The sequence below is a fragment of the Pinus tabuliformis genome, chromosome 8 (assembly GCF_031772625.1).
Source record: "Pinus tabuliformis cultivar Carrire ecotype Pingquan chromosome 8, CPIR1, whole genome shotgun sequence".
NCBI lineage: Eukaryota > Viridiplantae > Streptophyta > Pinopsida > Pinales > Pinaceae > Pinus > Pinus tabuliformis.
Window position 1 is genome coordinate 980,666,768 of NC_142294.1, and position 22,881 is coordinate 980,689,648.

The window sequence follows — 22,881 nt, forward strand, 5'->3', positions numbered from 1 at the left end:
CAAAAGATCATTCCCTATGACATCATACAGACCTACGAAGAATTCTATGGCCCAACCATCCAACTTGGGGTTTTTATCTTTCTGAAACTTATGTAGAACCGATTTTAGCTCTTCTTCTATGACTTCTGCCATCAGGTTTTTATTTTTCTCTTCCTTCAAAACCTTAAGAAAAATTGTGCAGTTCTAATAGCTTCAACAATTGTGGCTTCGACTAGTGCATGGAAAAGGATCTTGAAGTGAGTATTTCCCAAATTTACTAGGCCTTCAAAATCAGAGTCCTCCCTACCTTCCGAGCCCTTAAGACTCCAAATGGTGTTACTCATCTTCCTCCCCTTGATGCAAGCCTAGAAAAAAATTGTGTTTTCATCTCCACACTCCAAGTAGATGGCTCTACTTTTTAACCTCCACTCTTCCTCCTTTTCTTCCAGCAACTCTTTCCTTCCTTTCTCCAATCTATGTAGAGGTCGTTTGTATTCCAAGGAGTTCAATCCTTCCTCTTCTTGAATGGAAATTTCCTTAAGTCTCAATTCAACTTCCAGAAGTTCTTGGGCATTAGCCAACTGCTTCTTCTTTTCCCAGCCTTTGGTTTTCTTTTTCACTGCCTTGAGATTTTCCTCGAAGTGAAAGGCTACAAATGACTCGTGTTATGGGACATAAGCATTATAGTGTGACTAAACTAAGGCCAAGAAATCCTCTTGTTTTAGCCAAGAGGAATTCAACTTGAAAGGATTGGTTGGTTTGTGGTTAGGATCTTTTATCTCTAAGAAGATTGGGGAGTGGTTTGAAATTCCACCCTTTTCCACCCATTGTTTGATCAAGGAGAAACCTTCCATCAATGCTTCTACCACTAGAAAGCGATCCAATCTCTTGGCCACCCTATCTTCTCCTGTCTGTCGATTTCTCTAAGTAGGCGTTAGTTTAGCTAGGTCTACATCCACCAATATGTTTCTTCCAATTTATGTGAGAAATATCTGGCCATGGGGTCCAGAATTTCCCTTGGACCCCAGGACTCAACATATATTAAAGAGAAGTTCAAATCTCCTCCTAAAATAAGGGAAGTAGTCCTCATTGGAGCTTTTTCAAAAAGATTATTCGAGAAGTCCTTTGAATTGGGGGAGGGTCCATAAAGAATCAGCAGGGTTAAAGGACTTCTCAAATCCTATGCGAAAATATCCACCACTATCCCTGAGGCCACACTCCAAAAGTTCATCACTCATATAGTTTTCATCTCCATCCCAATGTTAAACCGCATGATCTGCTGCAAGCATCCAAACCCTCAAACTTCCACCCACTCAATAGAGATTCTAGAGCTTTGACAACTACCTCCCCCTCTCCTAGCATTCCTTGTAAGAAGATGACATCCAAGTTGTTTAAATCCACCAACCTTTTGAAAGCAAGTTTTTTAAGGGGCACCCCAGTGCTCTACAATTGTAATATTTTTTAAAGTCAACTCCATATGAAACATTGAAGAAATTAAAAATCTCCCTCATAACTTAAAATATTTTATTTATGACTAACAATAGATTCTCTATATAAAGTTGATATAAAATTATGTTATTCTAATATGAATATTAGAATATTTTATTTATGACTAATAGTAAAATATATATATTTTTAATTATGGATATATTTTGTTTTAAATATTACATTTCAATTGATTATAAAATGAATCACAAATCATCTAATATCAATAATATTATTTTTAGATGTCATTTCTTAACTCTATATTAAAGAGTGAACTCATTATATATTATTATTATTATTTTACTTTCATTTACTTTTTAAAATATATCAAAATTATTTTTAATATTATTATTAATTTTTTATTTATTAATAAAAATATATATATATATATATTTTAAGTAAAGCTACTTACAATGGCCCAGGCTAGAGAGTACCTTTGGCCCCAATAATATTTGTAAGATATAGAAACAAATAATTTAGCTAGTGTTGCAGAGTACCTCTGGACCAATGATATTTTATTTTAATATTTTTAAAGGGATGGATATAAACAATTTTGCGACTCATATCCACATGTGTCAAATACATGTTGAAGTTGGACTAGCAAATACGCTACTTACAAGTTGGACCAGCAAATATGCTACTGCTACAGACGGTGAAATTTCAGGGCAAGTTGCAGTAGCAAATCCATGCTACAGACCCTCAAATTCCAGGCCTGGTAGGAGGGATGAGGATAAGATTGTTTCAATATTGACCAATATCGTATATGAACAATTCCATATCCACATCAGTACTGTTCTGCTACTGTGTTGCAAAGATACTAGGACCAGGGTTGGAATGAGGTCGATGTCCCTAGGAAGAAAGTCCTGTATCTCAGAACTCGCACAATTTTTTATCCAGAATTTATTTCAGAGAATGATGAAACCATAGCGGTACCATATGGTCACAAAAGTACAATAGAGTTGCGGCTAGGGCTCGTGAACGAATTGCGGTATTCACAAAAGGGAAAGGACTGCCAGTTGTTCTAAAGCATTGGAGGACGGGAATGCACTGGTATCACATTTTTCACAGTGTTTCTTACGGTTTTAGATGCGAGTCCATATTCGATTTCTCCATGAAACCATGATATGTTTCGACTGCCACAGGCACAAATTGCAGAATGGGTAACATGTTTCGACTGCCACAGGCACAAATTGCAGAATGGGTAACATGTTTCGACTGCCACAGGCACAAATTGCAGAATGGGTAACATGTTTCGACTGCCACAGCCACAAATTGCAGAATGGGTAACATGTTTCGACTGCCACAACCACAAATTGTAGAATGGGTAACATCGGGTTTATGATAGATAGGATCGATTATTACTTCCCTAAATTCCGAACAAGTAGAAGCCAAGTATGCATTTAATTTCGTTTGGGAGTGTTAGGGTCCCACCCTAACCCCCTTATTTATGTCTTGGGATCACGTCATAGTCAAGAGTCAATAAAGCCCATATTAATATTTGTAAGTGGTTAACCCGCAATTAATGACGGGACCACAGTTAGTTGCAAATGGGCGGAAGTATTAGATAGATGGTAAATGGGCGGTAGTATTAGATAGACGGTATTAATAAAACCCACGATATTGGCCCGTGGTATTGCATGTATGAGTCATATATAAAGGATAGAGACTCCCTGCGAGGAGCATCGTGTCTTGTTTTGTAATCGAGCTCTGCTCTATTGGAGGTTGCCCCCTCGAAGAGGCTTGTGAACATTTCTCTCTGAATAATAAAATCATTGCTATTCTGTGCTCTGGGTATCTTTTCTTCGCATATTTTGTGTTCTCGGTATCTTTTCTTCGCAAATTCTATGTTTGGGTATTACTTTGCAGGTTAAGAGCATAACAAGTGGTATCAGAGCACTTTCCAGGGCTCGGTGGGATCTCCAAATTTTAGAAATTTTTTTTTTTGGCTAGAGACGTGTTCCGGCGTCTTTAAACCGCGGGATCTGTCGTTAAGCACATAAACCTGCGGATTTGGGGAGGCATGCACGCAGGAAATACAAGAGGTGGTCACATCTGTTGGACTCCCTTGTAACCCCTGTGGGTACCCCTTCGAGTAGTAGCGCATTAGACAGAACCGCGCACGGACTGTCTTCCACATACCCTCTGGGTATATAGGAAGCCCCCTAGCTCCCTTGAAACCTCGCCATAGATAAACCTTCGGCCGTCTTGTGGCTACAGTACACCGAGAACAGCACTCGGAGAGATTACTCGCCCGTACGATAGGGTAGTCGGGTTGTACAGCTAAGGGTACAGTCGATCCTCCTTAGTTAGAGCCCTGAAACATTGGGCCAAGTACTACTGTAGACCCTTATGTATATTGCGATCTGTAGCACCTGACACTCCTCAAGACCATAGTTCCCTTTCTATCGGGGGATCACACATCACCTATTCCATATCAGCAAGGGCAGCAGCAGCAGACATCAGTCCCGCAGCTCCATCAGATCAGCAGCAGCAGTTGTTCCACCATTCAGATCTCTCAGATCCACCAGATCAGAGTAGTTGTGAAGGGTTCCTGTCCCTGGATATAATTTTCGCATGAATTTTGGCGGCAGTGACATTCTGAGGATTTGGCGACTGCAGTATTGATCAGGAAGGAGTAAAACTCCGTTGGGAGTTTTCCAAAAAAAAAAAGGAGTCTGAGATCTTTCGGGGCACTTATTGGTGACCTAGCCCATCAAAATGAGGACGACGAGCTGAGCAAGGTGGTACCATTCAATTTCTTAGTAAAAATTTTTTAGGCGGTCCCAATTTTTGTCCTCAGGTTGGTGTATGGTAGAAACTCGCGCCTAAGCAATGGCCAATGAAAGGATCGACAAAATTGAAGAGCATGTGCACTCCCTCCAATCGGCGGTGAAGCTTATCGAACTTGAGCTTAAAGGAATAAGTAACCAGCTACATGATGCACTTCCAAAGGGCAAGGAGCCAGCCCACGAGGAGGCGTATAATGGCCATGAATACCATGAGGGTGAGTCTAGCCACTCTCATCAAGTCTGGCACACCCATCCACCACCTAGTCAGCGACCTCCCAAGTTGGATATGCATAATTTTGACGGTTCTCACACGTCCGCATGGCTAGCACAAATGGAGTAGTATTTCCAATTGAATTATATCATAGATGAGGGGACTAAGCTAATGGTGGGCACCATGTACTTGGACAATGAACGATGCCAATGGAAGGAATGGCATCAGCGTTGCAATGGACAGTTTCGAGATTGGGCCCAATTTGCCAAAACTCTTCGCAGTCGCTTTGAACAGGAAGACTCTTTCTTGGGGCGTCTCACTAAGCTCTGACAGACGGGTACAGTGGAGGAATATATTACTGCTTTTGAAGCCTTAGCCTTCCGCACTAGGGGTCTCACAGATGAGTTCTACATGGAATGCTTTATCAGCGGTCTTAAAGAAGCCATCAAAGCTCAGGTTCTACTCCACCACCCTCCCACATGGACAGAAGCTTGCCAGGTAGCCCGTAAGGTGGAACGTGCATTAACAGCCCAATCCAGCCGCCCCAACTTCCCCGCTAAAGGTCGTCCCTCACAGGCTCCCAATACGACTCAGACACTTAAGATTCAAAAGGTGTCACCTGCGGAAATGGCCGAAAGAAGGAAGCAAGGACTATGTTACTACTGCGATGAAAAATATTCCGCGGGTCATAAATGCAAAGAGCACAAGTTTTTTCAAATAGATGCCACTGACTACAGCTCCACCGAGGACGATCCACCACTTGAGGAACCAGAGGAGATCGAAGAAGATAACCAAAAGGAAATTGTATCTGATGAACCAATTATTTCGCTAAATGCATTGGCAGGAATTTCTTCCCCTCAAACTCTCAAAATCAGGGGTTTTCTTAAACATCGCCCAGCAGTAGTCTTGATTGATAGTGGAAGTACCCATAATTTCATCCATCAAAAGATCGCTGAAGCAGCACATTGTTTCGTCCGGGCAGTTTCTAACTTCCAAGTCCAGATTGCAGATGGGGGCACAATGAAATGTGAAGGTCGCTGTGAAAATGTCAAAATTCAAATGGGGGATTATCAATTGAAAGCCCACATGTTTGCAATACACATGGGGGGTTGCGACATTGTCCTAGGCGCGGAATGGCTCCGCACTCTTGGGCCAATCACAATGGATTTCCAGGAGTTATATATGAGTTTTAAGCAGAACAACTCCACACATACCCTCTGTGGACTACAGGCGGGAGCCCCCTCTATCATCAGCTCGCATAGGATGGAAAAATTGTTAAAAAAGGGCCATAATGGAGTGGTAGCTCAATTTAATGCCATACAGGTAGTAGACACCATGTCTCCGCCAATTCATCCTGAGATGCAACAGATTTTAAATAAACATCGGACAGTCTTTGACAAGCCTCATGAGCTTCCACCCTCGCGAGGGGAACATGATCATAGCATCACATTGGTTCTAGGGACCCAACCCCCAAATGTGCGGCCATACAGATATCCGTTCACCCAAAAGAATGAAATAGAAAAAATCATCAAGGAATTGTTGGAAGCAGGTGTCATTCGTCCCAACATTAGTCCTTATTCATCCCCAGTGGTCATGGTCCTCAAGAAAGATGGGGAGTGGAGGATGTGTCCCGACTTCAGGGCCCTCAATAAGTTAACAATCAAAGATAAATTTCCCATCCCAGTGGTTGACGATTTGCTGGACGAACTCAATGGGGCTCAATTCTTCACTAAGTTGGATCTTCGTTCAGGCTATCACCAAATTCGCATGAAGGAAGTTGACATTCCCAAGACAGCTTTCAGAACTCATGGAGGCCATTATGAGTTCCTCGTCATGCCATTTGGTCTCTGTAATGCCCCCTCTAGTTTTCAGAGCCTTATGAATCACCTCCTCAAACCATATCTCAGAAAATTTGTCCTTGTCTTCTTCGATGACATCCTCATCTATAGTGGCACTTGGGTGGCACATCTTCAGCATGTAGATCTACTCTTGCAACTGCTCCAAACGCATAAATTATTTGTCAAGATGTCTAAGTGTTCATTTGGCATGGAAGAAGTTGAGTATTTGGGCCACATTGTGGGGTGTGAAGGTGTCAAGGTGGACCCCAAAAAAGATCCAGGCAATGCAAGAATGGCCTCAACCTAAGACCTTGAAAAGCTTGAGAGGATTTTTGGGTCTCACAGGCTATTATCGTAAATTTGTCCGCAACTATGGCCGCATAGCGAAGCCCCTAACACAACTCCTAAAGAAAAATTCCTTCTTCTGGAACGAGGAAGCACAACAGGCATTTACCGCTCTCAAAACCGCCATGTGTTCCACTCCTGTCTTAGCACTATCGGACTTCACCAAATCATTTGTCATTGAATGTGATGCTTTGGGAATAGGTATTGGAGTGGTCTTAATGCAGGAAGGGCGACCACTGGCCTTCACTAGCCAACAACTAAGTGGGAAGAATCTGGGCCAATTTACCTACGAGAAGGAAATGATGGCCATCTTACATGCATTCGAGACCTGGCGACCTTACTTGTTGGGGCGACGTTTCCAAATCTGCACAGATCATCACAGTCTTAAATATTTTTTGGAGCAACGCCTATCTTCCCCACAACAAAATAAATGGTTAGCCAAAATGTTGGGATATTATTATGAGATCATTTACAAGAAAGGGAAAGACAACAGGGTAGCAGATGCATTGTCGCGCCAATTTGAGGAGGAAAGTACTCTGCTCGCAATTTCCCTCCCCATTCCGACTGGATTGAAGAGGCTCACAGGGAATGGTTTTCACATCCCGGGCTCTCCCAACTCATTTCTCAATTGCAGGTAGATCCTAATTCCAGCAAGGGCTACTCGTGGCAGAATGATATTCTTCGCTACAAGGACAGAGTCGTAATATCGCCAACATCCACCCTCAAAAGTCGCATTTTGGCAGAATTGCACTCATCTCCCATTGCAGGACATTCGGGCTTTCAGAAGACGTATGCTCACACCAGAAGATCATTTTTTTGGGCCGGCATGAAACAGGACATCCTTACTTTCGTAGCAGAATGTGACATCTGTCAACGCCACAAAGGGGAAACCGTCAACACACGAGGCACATTACAACCATTGCCCATTCCGGCGTCAATTTGGACAGAGGTCTCCATGGATTTCATTACAGGTCTTCCAAAGTCTGGGAACAAGTCAATTATCATGGTGGTTGTGGACCGACTGTCGAAGTATGCTCATTTCTGCGCCCTACCCCACCCATTTACACCAACCTTGGTTGCTCAAACTTTCATGGATCAGATCTTCAAATTGCATGGCATGCCCACTTCTATTGTGTCCGACCATGACCCAATCTTCACCAGTAATTTTTGGCAGGAGCTCTTCAGAATACAAGGCACTCAACTCAAACTCAGTACTTCATATCATCCGCAAACAGATGGTCAAACCGAAGCCATCAACAAATGTCTAGAAACCTACCTTAGGTGTTTCACTTCAGAAAAGCAACACCTTTGGGTACAGTGGTTACCTCTGGCGGAGTGGTGGTATAACACCAACTATCATGCCACCACCAAAATGACTCCCTATGAGGCAGTCTATGGACAACTTCCGCCTTCCCCTACTTCTTATCTCACGGGGTGCTCCAAAGTACAAGCCGTGGATCAACTCCTACAACACCGCGCAACCATGCTTGCCCATCTGTGCGAGAATCTTCATCAAGCTCAGAACCGTATGAAGCAACAGGATGACCAACATCGCTCAGAGCGCCAATTTCAAGAAGGGGATCAGGTCTTTTTGAGGCTGCAACCATATAAGCAAACATCACTCAAAGACAAGGGTTGTCAAAAGCTCTCCCCAAAATTCTACGGACCATACCAAGTACTTCAACGCATTGGAGAAGTGGCTTACAAGTTGGCTTTGACACCTATAGCAAATCCACCCAGTTTTCCATGTATCGTGCCTCAAGAAAGTGATTGGGAACAATTGCCGAGTTCAAACCAGTCTACCTGAATTGGACGAAGAAGGGTCAATCTGTCTTCAACCTGAACAGGTTCTAGACACACGAGACAAGCACCTGCGTGGCTGCATGATTAAGGAGGTCCTCGTCAAATGGAAAGACACCTCCCCGGAAGATGCAACTTGGGAACCAGCCACTATTCTTCAGCAGTTTCCGCAGCTTCAGCCTTGAGGACAAGGCTAGTCTTAAGGGAGAGGGCATGTTAGGGTCCCACCCTAACCGCCTTATTTATGTCTTGGGATCACGTCATAGTCAAGAGTCAATAAAGCCCATATTAATATTTGTAAGTGGTTAACCTGCAATTAATGACGGGACCACAGTTAGTTGCAAATGGGCGGAAGTATTAGATAGATGGTAAATGGGCAGTAGTATTAGATAGACGGTATTAATAAAACCCACGATATTGGCCCGTGGTATTGCATGTATGAGTCATATATAAAGGATAGAGACTCCCTACGAGGAGCGTCGTGTCTTGTTTTGTAATCGAGCTCTGCTCTATTGGAGGTTGCCCCCTCGAAGAGGCCTGTGAACATTTCTCTCTGAATAATAAAATCATTGCTATTCTGTGCTTTGGGTATCTTTTCTTCGCATATTTTGTGTTCTCGGTATCTTTTCTTCGCAAATTCTATGTTTGGGTATTACTTTGCAGGTTAAGAGCATAACAGGGAGCCCAATTTGGAACGGTAGAGGGGGTTTCTGGAGCCGAGCCGAAAAGATGGCATTCATTTTATTTCCAGGCTAGACATGATCCTTGACCATAAGTCTCAGGGTTAAAATAAAATATGCTATCAGTAAGAAAGATACAATAGATCCTCCCATTCAAAATGTGGCTCCAACAACTGAGGTTAATGATTTTGTTCAAATTGGTTACCCTTGATAACATGGTTTATATCTATCCCTCCAATAGGGCGCTACAGGATTTTATTGCATCGATGCAAGACCATGTTCTTTTCAAATTATATTTGCTTCTAGTCTATGCAATTTGAAGGTTAACATTGCGCAGTCTAAGCGACCATTGTATTGTGGTTTTCCTCTCTACTTTTGGAAGACAGAAAGAACACGCAATTTGATTTGAGGAATTTTGTAAATTTAAAATTTCCTCAGCATAATTGCATACCTACCTGGGATAAATTCTCAATCTAATACCTCACAACTCAAGACGGAGTTGGCAGGAATATTTTCTGTTTTGATTGTTGCATCTTAGTACAAGGGTGGATAAATGAATTCTGTAGCAGCTCTTCTCAAAATGCATATGCTTGACGACATGTTGGATTTGCAAGTCCCCAGATTTACTTTCAGCCTAGCATTGAGGCAGATGCAGCATACACCCCTTCAGATTTTTTTGTAAGCCCTATTTTTCTTGATGATCAAACACAAAGGGAGAGGATATAGGATTGACGAGGTACTCAAGTGGGTGCACCGGCTGTCAGACTTCACCTAGCAGTCTCATCCAGCACTCGATGTATTATGTAGGAGTAGAGTTAGTCCACTTGCATAGTAGCGTAACAATATTTTTTGATATGGAGCTGATGTGTACAACGATGAGATTTTGAGGTTCTTATGCACACTCAAGAAGAGCACATGTCACCACGTTGGAGCTAGTTGTTACCCTTCTCGTATATTTTATTCACATGCATTTCTGATGAGCACCATAGTTTGATGTCATGACCTTCACCTCTTTGGTAGAAATCTTCATTCTGGTTTTTGGATATTTTCACATTTTTCCAGGCATCTCATGTTTCCCAAGATAATGGTCATGCTTCTTATAGCACTGTTGTGCTAATCACATCCTCATTTACCCTCTCTACACATGCTGGTGGAACATGCTAAAGCATTCTCTTCATTGGGACAACTTTGAGCTGATTTTCATCATCATGGAGGGATGACCCACATATGTGGGCATTTATGACAATTGTAGGGCTTGTTTTGTGCTTCTTTAGATGATGTGGAGATGACTTGGGTTGATGTGGCTGTTGACACCTAATCTTCATGATTGGGTCAATATATGTAAATAGATAAATAAGTAATATGAACAGTCATCGGGAGATGAACTGAACAGTCTCCCCTCATGTATATAATGAAGACCTACCTAATAGAATAATACACACAAATCATTTTTGCCTTATGGAGTTACTACCTGGCTTGACATGGTATCAGAGCCAGCTCCTTTTTTTAGCTTTTATGTCCTTTGTAATTCCCTATTCTGCTCCTCTACTCTCCATTCAAAAGTGTTGTCCATACTGCCATTTTCCCTGTCTAATGTCTTTCCCAATTGCTATTTGTGTAGCCTGAATGACCTGCTCCACATAGTAGCCTGAACGTTTGACCTGCTATCGTTTCTTTTGCCTAAGAAGACTCACAAGATCCCAGAGCTCCAATTCCATAACCACAAGTTCATTTTTGTATTTCTTCAAAGATTTTTTTCTTATCATGAAGCTGGCATCTCAGGTGTCAATTGTGTTGATTAGCTTCAGTATCTACTCATGTGGATTTCAACTGGCTGTACAAAATAACTTCTAGAGAAGTCTGATTAAGCTTTTGTGATAACAAAGCTTCTTTGCAGACATCTCTCATCCCGTATTCCTCCTTGTCTCCATCTTCAAAATCATTTGCGTCTTGGGCTGCAACTCTCCACCTCCGCCATCCGAATGAACTTGTCATTGCGTTTTTGTTATTCACAAAACCATGTTTGGTCTTTCGGTTCTTGTCTGAGGGGCGGAAGAGGGATACGCAAGTCGTGTCACGATTACCTATCGGTTCTTGTCTGAGGGGCTTTGATACCAGTGCCGGGGTTGCGAGCTCCTGCGTGGTGGTACCATGAAACATTTTGAAGCGAGAAAAATTTTGATGATGCTTTTTTCTATTAGGGTTTCACTATAAACACATGCTTCAAAGTTCGTTCATTTGTGAGATTGGTTTTTGTAATTAGTTACATTTTGTGGGCCTCATCTATTCAAGTTTCTAAGGAGGGATCAAAACTCAGGGCCTCTTATTGGGAATATAGACTTGTTTTCTCATTGTTATGTTCATGTGCATGTGAGTGCACCAACCGAGAATGTCAATTGCGCCTTACAATCCACGCTCACTGCCCCTTGATGATTGTGAGAAGACTTGTCTGTTGTTACTACGTTTTTTATTGTGAGAAGATGCAAACGTACCTTTGTTGGAGCGTTGTCCAATTAAATGCCCTATAAAGTTTTGTGTATTTATGCTGTCCAATTCAGAGCACTGTTCAGTTGAATGCACTTTACAATTTTGTATATTTACAGAGTTTTGTGTATTGACACTATATTTTTCTTTCCCATTAAGAGTAAAATTTTGCAGCAGAAGTTTTTTTGTTACAATATGCATTCAATCATATCCATGGTGGGAATAGTTCTCATTGGCAAGGAGAACTATCCTGAATGGACCTGTATGATAAAACACACCCTCATTTTCAATGAGTTGCGGAAAGGAGTGTGTGTTGGAGACGAAGACAATGAACCTATACAGCCTACCTCAGACAAAGAGCTCGTCATTTGGGAAAACAAGAACATCAAAGCTTATGCATTAATCACAACATCTGTAAATGAAGAGGTGAGTCGCCATATTTCGTCATATTCAACTGCCTTTGAAGCCTTACAAAAGATGAAATAACTCTATGACTCACATTCTGCACTTGAAGTTGTTCAACTCATGATTAAACTCTTCACTCTTGAACTGCAAAATAATGATCTTCTTAATCTTGCATCTGAAGCAAAGTCTATAATGCATGATATCAAATCCACTAAGGTTGAATTGGATATTCCTCTTATCGCTTTTCTCAAGGCACTTTATCCTACTTACTCCAATTATCTTGAATCATTGCAAGCAAATGGGAATATCAAAGATATCACCTTTGACTCTCTTGTCAAAAAGTTTGCTGAAAGAGAGAAAGCTTTTGGAAAGAAGACAACCCCTGAATCTTCTGAAGAGGCTGTGTGCCTTGCTCATAAAGAAAAGCATCATGCTCAAGATTCTACAAGAGGAAGAGGTGGTCGAAGAGAAAGAGGAAGATATTTCAGAGGCAGGGGGGGCAGACATTCTCAAGGACAAAAGGCAGATTTGCACTGCATTCGCTGCAAAAGAAATGGATCACATGATGCCTCTATATGCAAGCTACCATGGGACAAAATTGAGTAGAAAAGAAATCAATAGAAAGGTAAAACTGATGATACAGACAAAGGTAAAGCACCGGAATCCGCTCACTATGTTGTGGCACATTGTAACATTGGAGTAAATGAAGATTTATTTAATGCTTCACTTGATTTTTGGAAAAATGATTGGTTGCTTGATTCAGGAGCAACCTGCTACATGACTCATAGAAAAGATTTTTTTTGAAGATTTCACTGACAATGTTGATGGAGCAGTATACTTTGCAGACCAATCAAAAATCAAGCCATCAGGGCTTGGCATAATTAGGCTTAAACTGTCTGGTCTTCCAGACTTTCTTCTGCATCATGTTCTATATCTCCCACAGCTCAAGAGAAACTTGTTGTCCTTGGTCCACGTCTGCCAGCAAGGTCACTCCATTCATATGTTTGATGGCAAGAGTGAGGTAAGAAAAGCATCTGACCACTCACTTGTCATGAGGAGAATAAAAGAAGAAAGGCTTCTCAAGTTGCAAGGAACCTCTGCTCCTACACAACATTTCTCATAAAATTCTTATCATGAAGAAGGTACACTTCCATTAAGTTTATTATGGCATGCTAGATTTGGAAATTTGAACTATGACAGTCTCCACTTGTTGAAGAAAAATGGTGTTGCTGGTTTGCATACAATTCCTAGGAAACTTAATCAATGTGATGCTTGCATTCTAGGAAAGCATAGCAAACAGTCTTTTCATGATTCACATTCAACAACACATAGAAAACTTGAACTCATTCATTCAGATTTATGTGGTCCAATCCCTGTTCCTTTTGCAAATGGAAATAAATATATCATGACATTTATTGATGACTACACCAGAATGTGTTGGGTTTATTTATTGAAGAACAAATCTGATGCTTTTCAAACATTCAAGAATTTTCATAAATGGATTGAAAATGATGCACAATCTCATATTGGGTCTATGCGCACTGATAATGGAAAAGAATACACATCAAATGAATTTGAAAACTATCTTCGCCAACATGGGATCAAACATCAAACAACTGTGCCTTATAATCCCCAGCGGAATGGTGTAGCTGAAAGAATGAATAGGAAAATCTTAAATATGGTACAGTCCATGCTCTTCTTCAAAAATGTAAAGATAATGTTTTGGGTTGACGCTGTTCTATGTGCTGCATATATAAAGAATAGATGTCCATCTAATGCTATAAGAAACAAGACTCCATATGAAATGTGGTATGTACATGTTACTTCGGTAAAGCATCTCAGGGTCTTTGGTTCCACCTGTTATGCCTTGATACCAAAGGTACATAGAAACAAACTTGGTGCTAGAAGTCGTAAGTGTATCTTTCTGGGGTATTCAAACACCTCCAAAGCATACCGCCTCTATGATGAAGTAAATAAAAAGTTTGTTGTATCTAGAGATGTAATTTTTCTTGAATCATCCAAAACTGACAATGTTGTTGAGCGGCAACTTGATCGCTTGGATAGATTCGCAAAAGCAAAATCATTTCAAGAATTTGATAATCAGATTCCACATCTTGAAGGGGGGATTCCTATACTAGATCAACATGTGGAATTTTCTTCTGAAGAACACTCTCCTCCGCATGAAACTCCAACAACGGATGATGCTTTAAGTGATGTGATTGATAAAATTGGGAGACTCAATCTTGATTCAGTCCCAACTCAATCAACGGAGCAGCCTGGACCATCTGAGAAAGATCCCCCACAGTGGCTGACAAAGACACTTGAAAGTGTTCATCCTGATGAGGTTGGAAAGACAGGAACTAGAAATTCAAATCGGCAAAATGGAGGTGATGTGGATGACTCTAATTCACTTGTTGATATGGATGTTTCTTATGATTGTGAATTGAACTTGTCTATAGATTTTGAACCAACTTCCTTCAAAGAAGCTGCTTCTCATGATGAATGAAAAGAAGCAATGCAAAAGGAGTATGATGCCCTCATAAAGAACGACACTTGGAAGCTGGTTGATCCTCCATTAGGAACCAAACCAATTGGATGCAAGTGGGTCTACAAGAATAAGTATAAAGCTGATGGCTCACTTGATAAGCACAAAGCTAGGCTTGTGGAAAATGGTTTTGCACAGAAGGAAGGGGTCGATTATGAGGAGACTTTTGCCCCCACAGCAAAATGGGCTACCATCCGGACACTATTTGCATTAGCAGCTCAGAACGGTTGGAAAGTCCATCAAATGGATGTAAAAACTACTTTCTTAAATGGAGATCTAAAAGAGAATGTTTTTATGTCTTAGCCTGAAGGATTTGTTGTGAAAGGACATGAACATAAAGTATGCAAATTTGTGAAGTCCTTGTATGGCCTCAAACAAGCACCGTGAGCCTGGTATGAAAAACTAACTGTGCATCTTCAGAAACTCAATTTCAAACATTATGATCTTGATTATGCAACTTTATTTGTCAAGAAAGTTGGCAAAACAGTTGTATATCTTGTGGTATATGTAGATGATCTTTTGATGACAGGGAACAATGAAAGCTACATTGCATCCATAAAGAAGGAATTTGAGAAAAGTTTTGAAATGACCGATTTGGGCTATGTTCATTACTATCTTGGTATTGAAGTAACCCAACATCCGAAGTCCATATTTCTTTCTCAAAAGAAATACATTGGAGATTTGTTGAACAAGTTTGGCATGACAGAATGCAATTCTCTTACTACTCCAATGGAACAAAACTTAAAGCTCACATCTATTGAAGGAAAAGAATTTGAGGATGCAACAACGTATAGACAGCTTGTAGGAAGTCTCAACTACCTAACTACTACCAGACCAGACATTTCATTTGTTGTTGGAATCCTTTCTAGGTTTATGCAAATGCCTTGTGAGGGACATTGGTGTGTTGCAAAAAGAGTTCTAAGGTACTTGAAGGGAACTCAAGACTTTGGAATCAAGTATACACAGGTGGACGACTTCAGCTTGATTGGATACTCTAATTCAAACTTCAATGGCGACAAAGAAACTGGTGTATCTACTTTAGGATATGTTATGAGCCTTGGATCAGGAGTTGTCTCCTAGAGATCACGCAAACAATCAATTCCAGTAGATTCCACAACAGAAGCAGAATAAATGGCAACAGCTAAAGCAACAAAAGAAATTGTGTGGCTCAGGAAAATTCTTGAAGATTTGCAGGTAAAACAAGTACAATCAACTCCACTCATGATTGACAATACCTCTGCAATAAATTTGGCCAAGAACCCAAAGTTCCATGATCGAATGAAGCACATCAATACTAAATATCATCTAATTTGACATCATGTTGAGGCCAAAACAATCCATCTCCGTCATTGTTCCACAAATGAGAAAATTGCAGACATATTCACCAAAGTGCTTGGAAGCAAAAAGCTTGAACAATTCAGAAGGATGCTTGGACTCACCAACATCCCTTCAGATTAAGGGGGGGAATGTTGACACCTAATCTTCATGATTGGGTGAATATATGTAAATAAATAAATAAGTTATATGAACAGTCATCGGGAGATGAACTGAACAGTCTCTCCCTCATGTATATAATGAAGACCTACCTGATGGAATAATACACACGAATCATTTTTGCCTTATGGAGTTACTGCTTGGCCTGACAGTGGCACTCACTTAAGCTGACTTAAATGATGTGGAGATGACTTAGATGACACAACTTGGAGACTAATGGGCTGAACTTGAGGGCGACAACCCGTATGCTTGGACATCAACATGGTTGTTGAGGTATTTCATGACTAATTTTTGACTTGGAGAGTCATCTCCATGCTTCATGGAGTCCCCTTGACCAAAGATATGACTATATTTACTCGATAGAGGCTTACTTTGGAGGTTATGGGACATTATAACACACTTTTATGGAGTCAATTTCATGGGGGGCACCCCATTTGCAGAAATTTATGTCACCTTTTTGACAATTGGATGCCTATTCAACCTTCTTGGTGGATCTATAGGAGCGTCTACATGTTTCTTGGGGCCTTTGGAGGCCAAAATGGCATCTTGGGATATCATTTTCCTTACATGGAGGAGGTAGCCTCTCTTTTGGGGTTTTATTTTATCTTATTCATTCTACATGTGGCTTGATCACTTTTATTTTATTGTTGTGATAGGATGTTAGTTATCGTTTATGTTTCTTAGGATAGATATAAGGATGAACATGAGATATTTTATTTTAATGTAAATGAGGTTTAGCATCATCTATATAAAGAGACACACATCTTCATTTCAACTCATGGTTGGATACTTGCGAGCTCTCACTTTTAGAGCATAATCGATATATCTTTCTACAGAATTTATGGAGTTAAGGATTTTTTCTTTCTATTGGATGTTCTCGATTCTTGAATATTTTCCTTCCTGATGTTATTTTGATGTGGAAAGATTAACGACAAGATTTTTCAAGTCTTCTAAAATCCTTTCAAATCAATCCACTGAGGGGACAATGCTTTCTCATGTAGAAGGAAGAAGATTAGGGAATGTCCTCATTCTTCCTTTGTTGATTTGATGAGTATTTGATAGCATGTTGTTATTTTCCTCAAGGTTCCTTGTAAAGTATTAAGTGATCACATTAAGTCATAGTTGGTTTTTGAGGGTGAAGGTTGTCTTCCATCAAAGTCTCTTCTTATAGACCTTGAACCCATTGTTCCTCTTGATTGGATAAGGGATTACTAAACCTTTTTTTGGTGCTAGTCTCAAACCTGATTTCTTGAATTAAATAAGCCAACTCCTTGAAATGTTTCTTCTTGACCTCATTTACCACTAGATTCACCTTGAATCCTTTGTCCTAGTTACATTCGACACTGGTCTTAATAATCCTTCCATCACTTATTATAAAATACCTTTAAAAACTCCAAGCCCCATTTTACTAAGGCCACTGTCAATGTCACAATGTGCTTCATTACTTCCTCTTAATAATCCTAATAGGAAATATCCCCCTTGAGCCAGAGGATAGCTAGCCTAAAGTAGTAGAGGATAGTTTGTTGAGGTGACAATGGTGACCTTCCTAGAGTTTCCCCCCATATTGTATCTTGTGAATTAGGGATTTCATCATTACATACAATTTGGGAGGTAATAGGGCCCATTTGAAGGGAAAGCCCCGCTTTAGTGATTTGGGGTCAAGAACCTTTTAGAGCTCATTTAAGGACTTAAGTAACCATTTTTAGTATTAAAACTTTATGAACATAACTCCTTCCCACTCAATGGAATTTTACACTTATCTTCTGGATGGTGCAAATATAACTTCAATTGGAGTTTGTGTGTGTAAGTTATACATTTTACAAGTTGACCTATCTTATTGACCAACATGGAATCAAGTGGATACCATTTCAACTTCCATTACTCACACATGTAGAGCTAGTGACATGTGGAATTTCAAGAAGATTGATATAGAATGGATCATTATATAATTTTTCATATATCTTGGTACATTTTGGGAGGAAGCATTAGCTTGCAAGGCCCATTTTATGGGTAGGTCCAAATTTGGTTATTCGGGGCCTAAAATCTTTTGCAACTAGTTTGAGGTATAAAATGACAAATTTTGGGATAAACTTAATTGTAATATTAGCTCCCACCCTCTTGGCATTGTTATACACACCATAATCTTCCAAAAGTACAAAAATACCTCAATCAGAGTAGAAGTTATGTCTCTCACAAGTTGACCTAACTTGTTGACCACCATGATACTGAGTGCGTGCCACACAAATTCCGTTACTCACATATGGGATAGTTAGGTGTGGGATTTCAAGAATATTCTAAAAGGTCAAAAACATTAAACACTAAATGATGACTAAGGCATTTAAAAACCCTAACCCTAACCCTAGATGTTTACCGGGATATGTTAAATACCAAACCAATAGGAATGGAAGGGGTTCTATTCTTTTGGTATCCTTATTGTTCCATAGTTGAGCAAAGCATCTAGTAGTGGGATATTGAAGCATAGCAAAGGAGGTAAAAGATTTTGTAGTAGCTATTTAGTCCATAGTGTCAATGGCAACTCCATATTAAGTGCCCCTTACTTTGTACTTGCATTTCCTAATTTATAAAAAGAGAAAAAAGCATAGACCTCACCTTCTAGATGGGTTTTCTCTCATATTGGGTTTCCCATGTCACATCTTGTGTTTATTTGTGTGGATGGTTCTAGTTTCATTTTCTATTTTCTTTCATTTTGGTTTCAACTATTTCCATAATTTAGGGAACTATACCAGTAATAATAAATTTGAGATCTTAGGTAATCAACTACGTAATAAAATATTGTAAGATCTATTATGGAAAATATTTCTAGTGGAACATCTATGATATTTTACAAATCATAAATTCTAGAGGGTTCAAAACCCTAAAATTAATTGGGGTTCAAGGCAAGCAAAAACCCTAACCCTAACCCTAGAAACTAGTATGCTATGTTAAGGACTAGTTCTTGAGGAAAGCAAGGAGTTCCACTCGTATTCTATTGGGAATTGTTCCATAGGAGAGTAAAGAATTGAGAGTGGCATATTGAAGAAAAATCGAGGAAGTATAAGATCCTATAATAACCATATTAGCCACAATGTCCATGACAACTCCATAGTGAGTGCCCCTTTATTTGTATTCACAGTATATGATAGAGAAGGAAAGAGTAGGGCATAGACCTCACCTTCTCATTGGGCATTTTACAATATTGAATTTTCCAAGGGTACATTTTGTGTTCATTATGTGGATGGTGTATTATTTCTTGTCTCTTTAATTTTAGTTTTAGTTTGTTTAGCATTTATTAACTTAATATTATTAAATATGTAATCTAAGTTTAACACAATATAATGATATATTTAGAACATTTTAAGATCTATTATGATGAGCTATTTTAGTGGAATATCCATGGCAATTTATAGAGCATATTGGTATTGTAATAACTTTCTTTGGTGTTTTTATGGGAAGTTGCAACATCCAATAATTGGTGTAAAATATACAAACCATATCCATGCCAACGGATGAGTTAGTAACAATCCATTAGATGAGTAAAAAAAGAACTTTTTAAAACTAGAAGCATAACTCACTGGCATCTCTTACAACATGGCCATCCTCATGACAACTTTAGAAAATAAGTTTGGACTTTTCAAGGAGTTTTATGGCTATAACAAAAAAGATAGATTAGAGGAGAAATTTGGAGATAACAAAGGCAAATTAAAGGAGTTAGAGAAAGGGCCAAGGAAAGAAGGACCAAGTTCTAGTGCCAACACTTCTTCTCAACCTTGTTTAAAGTGAAATTTAAAGTGGAAATCAAACCATACCATGGTGAGATTAGTGCTATTATGATGAATCAATCATTGCAACAATTAAAGACTTATTTGAAAGTTCATAACATAGTAGAAGAGCAAATGATTTCACTTTCTTGATTTCATATGGAGATGCTGGGTTAAAGGGCAATCCACTATTACATGGGAGGTGTTCAAAACCATCATTAAGTATTATTTCTACCCTATTGGGTGTGTAGAAGACCAATGTATTTTTTAGCATTATGTCTAGCATAAGCTAGGGAAACATGTGCAAGGGTACACCATCTAGTTCTAAAAAATGGCTATTATGTTGGGTATATCTACCAAGAACCTAGATGTGGTCCTCAAGTATATGGGTATATGTATAGAGAGAAGTGATGCTCTTTAAACCTAAGATAGTTCATGAGGCTTGTGTGCAAGCATAATATCTAGAGATTATGGATAAGAATAAAGGATAACCAAATGGTCTGAAGTAGAAAAATGACCAAGATGCTTCTAGGGAGGGAACAAATAATTGGAAAGGAAAGGGAAAGAAGACAATAGACATTACACGTTGTTGCAAGGATCCAAATTGTTAGGGTCCTATAATTTATAGGATCTCAAGGTAATTGAGTATTGTATCTAAGGATTCTTATTTTGTAAATACTTGTCAATCTGCCAATGATTTCCAAATAAAAAGAAAAAATAGAATAAAAAATGAAAAGAGGGTATAAAGAATAAAAATAAAGAGAAAAACAAAAATATTGAAAAAGAAGAAAAGATTGAACCCCACCAGAAGAAATAAAATAAAAAAAGAATAAGACTGAAAGTGTTACAAGTCTAAATGCCACTACTCATAGATAGTTTTTGCTTCATTTCTGTCAAATAAAAGTTGTGTGTAGCTTGTTCAAAATGCCACAATTTCTAGTTTTAGTCTAATCATGATTGAACCCTTTTAAATTCCTGTAAATTAAGATAGAGAATAAAGATTCACTCAACAATTTAATCTGGGTAATTCATTAGTTAGGTAGAAAATGACATTGATCCAACTATTTAATCTAGAACAATAGGAGAAATAAGCAATAGGTTAGGTAGTTTTTCATTCTGTATAAAAGAAAATAAAAATGGGTTTGCTATTTTAGGTGCACACTGGAGACAAAAATAAAAATGCTAGTCTAGCTGAGGGTAGGTAGATTAGGTGATTTGGTAAATATTTGCCTATGTAACTTTTATCCTAAGTTTGAGGATATGGCAAAAGAGGCAAATGTGCATGCTATGGATAAAGTATTTCAAATTTTTTTATTATTCATACCTTATCTTAAGTTCAAAGGAGAAACATGTGCGTTGGGATAAAGTACTTTATATCTTACATTTCCCCTTATCCTAAGTTTGAAAAGAAATATTAATGCACATGATGACATATCCTATTTGTCGCTTGCAATCAAAGTTCAATCGCATTCAAGGCCTCGGGATCTGCTCCCATAAGTGATCGATGGATTTCGTCCGTTTTCGACCCCCCCTTCACATTCTGCCTTTATCGCTGGGGGGTGGGGGTTCGGAAAGTGGTTTCTCCCACCGGGCCCCATCACTTACGTGGCACGTTCCAGTGATTTCGCACCCCCCACCACTGAAACCGTTAACTACCCACTACCCCCCTGGAAACCACCTTTCCCTTGTCCATCCTACTAAGCCCCACCACTCACTTGCTGCTACGTGGCATGACCTCTGGACCAATTGAGTGCATTCCCGACCAAATAACCATTCTTCATTTATTTCAATTTCTCCCAGGTAACCGTTCAGCCTAACAGTCCTGCACCATTTCTAACAGGACATTCCTCATTGTGTTTAAATGCCTCCGAGCTTGTCATTCTTGCCCATTTTCACTTATGCGCTTTTGTTACTCGTGATTTCCCACAACGATCTCCATTAGAGCCATTCCGCGGCTAGACTGTGACATAAAATGACTTTTCTTTCCATATTCGCCTGACAGTCTATTATTTTGATGACCTCGGTAAGTCTCCTCTGCAAATTCATCTGGTTCACAAATTATTTACAGTCATGTCTCCTAAGAGTAAGACCCAAGATAAGACCATTAATCCTTTAATTCCCCCTTCTGTCGATTTAGATCATATACCATTAGCGGATAGAGATTACAGGATAAATGATACTCAATGTGACCGCGATTTTTGGAACTGTATTGTTGGTTAGAGGATAAACACATAGATAAGACTAATGAAATTGGGCTCTAGGAGTCCAATCTCCCCCATTTTATCTTCCCCTTGACATTCCAAGCTCCAGAATTTACCAGAAGGTTTCAAGCTTGTTATGTCCCTACCCAAAGAGCCATAATTGCCCCTTCCATTACAGCCAAATCCATTGACCAAATGATGTTGTCCCCCACTGTGGAAAATGTTGCCCCTTTCTCCCTAGAAGCCCTCATCCAGCTTTATCAAAAGTTGGACTTTGCCACCAAAGCCATAATTTTTGAGATTTTCTTACTAGAGAATGCCCAATTACCCAAGAAGAATCCTCCATATCCTTCTTCCATTTTCCCTGATCAGGCCAAGTAGATTACTTCCATCATTTATTTATTTATTTTAGGCTATCATTCTAATTAGTGGGTAGATGAGCCCATTTTAGGATTCCTCTCCATATTTTCCATAGACAACAAGCCCTCCATCATGTTTAAGTTCAGTCAATTCCTGGCTGACAATATCCATGAGCAATTTATTAAGTTTACTATAGAGCAGGTGTTTAATTACACATCTGTGTTGATTTATATGTTCCTTTATTTTCAATTAGACAAGTTTAGTTTTGCATTGCAGAATCTGGATGATGCAGGCAACCAGCAACCAGTGATCTTTTGGACCTCATTGGTCATGAAATAACAAAAAGAACTAACATACAAGAAATTTATTGAAGACTTTTTTCATCCAGCCATGAACATTCTCAACAGTGCAGTACAACCCAAAATTAGTGAGGAAATCAAGAGAATTTTGCATCTATCAGACCAAGCAAAGACCAATGATTGGTATCTATATCAAAACTACACAAAT